Here is a 2,114-nt window from a genome sequence, read left to right as displayed (position 1 = left end):
CTAGTGGCTCACACTTACAAGTCATAAAGTGCACATTGTGCTCAATTCCTGTCAAAATAAAATTTAGTAACTTCATTGCAGTACATGTACTCTACCATCTTCATCTAAGCAACGAATGATAATTTCTTCCTTTGACTCACAAGGATGTGGCACCAAAACATTAATCTTAATTCCTCCAATTTCCACTGGTCTCCAGCAACCATCATCCTAATAATTATAATTGAATGTACACATGTCATCAAATGTAACTTTCAACATTCAAATAACCTTCCAGACTGGAGTATGAAAAATATTTCTTTTTGAATGGCAATGAAACCAGCATTCTTTACAGTAGAAAGCATGAGATCCACAATGCTGACACCACATTTCTGCTTCAGAAGAACATTCCATGCAGGGTTGATCATCCATCACTAATGATTCAATGCATGCATTTCTTAGTTGACACCTCATATTTTCCCAAGCAGATGCAGCATGTCTTTCCTTAACATCATATAAACTCTCAAAATGAGCATCATCATCATCATCAGTTGGGATAGGTAGACCCACCGTTTCTTCCTCAATCTTATTAGTTTTTTTTAATGGTTCATAGGTAGTGGTTGTTCTTGGAACCTTAGACATAGATCTATTACTTGACAGTGCACTAGATGTCCTTTTTCTCACCCTTAGTAATGGCAACTTGATGTTAATAGACATAATCTAGATGTAATGAAAAACTAAGTGTAGGCTATCACTTACTTATCAGAAAATTCAAGAGGATCACTGCAAATGGATGAATCAGTCAGTTGTAGCTCAAGATTCTGTAGTCTGTAGCTACACCCTTCTTTAGTTAATTGCTAGTTATAAATTTTAGGTTTCCAATTATGCATGATAGAGTGGTAGGAAAACGTTTCCTGTTTTTCTATTACATTTGCTTCAAAAGGTTTCCGGATCGGGTGCACCAACTATGCAACATAAGACCACACCCATTTATCCAAAATTCATAAAATGAGTTCCAGTCGTGGTGCCAGTAGAAAATCTCCTGCTGGTTCTACTAGACTCAAGCCAAATGCCAACTTCTTCCGGCAATTCTCCTAGTCAAAGTGATGGGGTAGGTAAGGAGGGGACTGTACCAGAAACAAGCTCGTAAAACCGGTTCACTGAACCTGTCAAACACTGAGGTAGGAGCCTGTGTGAGACTTGTAACATTTTTTTTAATTTACTAAAAATTACCTAATGGTTTTTTTAATTTTCATTTTATAATGCTTTAATGAACATGTGAATGTATGAAAGTTAGTGGGTGGTAAATTAGATCTATTTAATGATTCAATGTCATTGTGAAAAACTTTAATATTGATGCATGTCATGCACCATTGAACCAACACGTTTTTCCACATGGTACTGTGGCTCTTTTGGGCTTTTAGACCCACCCCTGACGCACATGGCTAGCCCATGATGGCTGACAGTGGAGGTCTAGATCGAGTACTAGATGGAGATGATAAAGAAGTCTTTCGAGGATTTCTAATGAAGAATCATTTAGGAGAGATGATATCAATTCTAGAGGCATCAGATCCAACATTGTTCTACTCAATGTGGGTTAATCTCAGTCTCTGTAACATTTATTTATAGACTTGTTTATTATTAATGTGTAGCTGCAGTAAGTTGGCTAACTGTATGATTGGATTGTGGGAGAAGTTGTACAGAAATCCTCTAGACACTTTGCCAAGTAGGGGCGTGGTTGACAAAAATAATTAATTAAATTTAACTACTTGCTAGTATTAAGGAAGGCACTAATATTGTATCTTATGAGATTAGGTGAATGTTGTAGCTAGTAGAGGCAATAATTGTGTCATTTTTATTAAGCATAATATTGATAATGATGTTTTTATTGTGTTATAGATATTGAAGGATAATGTTGAAGTGAGAGTTCATAATCTTCCATCATTTGAGGAATATACCAGAGATAGAGCGCCATTAGCATCTGACGTAGGGAAATTTCTATCTTTTAATGGTCAGTACATAAGATACTATTGTTATTATAGAGCCAGTTGGTGCTAAGTATATTCATAGAAAATTGAGTATATTCATTGTGATACCGTAAATAAAGTAAAATTTTCCTGCTGCCATTTTGGAGTCTT

At 35.8% G+C, this 2,114-nt stretch overlaps 1 long non-coding RNA gene across 2 annotated transcripts; it reads left to right on the top strand.

The window, feature by feature from the left end:
* The first annotated feature begins 959 nt into the window (after positions 1-959).
* Positions 960-1,982, top strand: LOC109589602 (uncharacterized). Of its 2 annotated transcripts, none has more exons than XR_002188805.1 (4): positions 960-1,157; positions 1,401-1,568; positions 1,629-1,702; positions 1,876-1,982. It is a non-coding gene; the product is annotated as an uncharacterized LOC109589602 (long non-coding RNA). The 2 variants fall into 2 exon arrangements; XR_002188806.1 differs by having other exon boundaries at positions 1,629-1,791.
* Positions 1,983-2,114: the final 132 nt, after the last annotated feature.

Source organism: Amphimedon queenslandica, unplaced genomic scaffold (assembly GCF_000090795.2).
Source record: "Amphimedon queenslandica unplaced genomic scaffold, v1.1 AMPQUscaffold_11139, whole genome shotgun sequence".
NCBI classification, from domain to species: domain Eukaryota; kingdom Metazoa; phylum Porifera; class Demospongiae; order Haplosclerida; family Niphatidae; genus Amphimedon; species Amphimedon queenslandica.
Note: the sequence above shows the minus strand (reverse complement) of the source record. Positions and strands in the feature narration are given on the sequence as shown.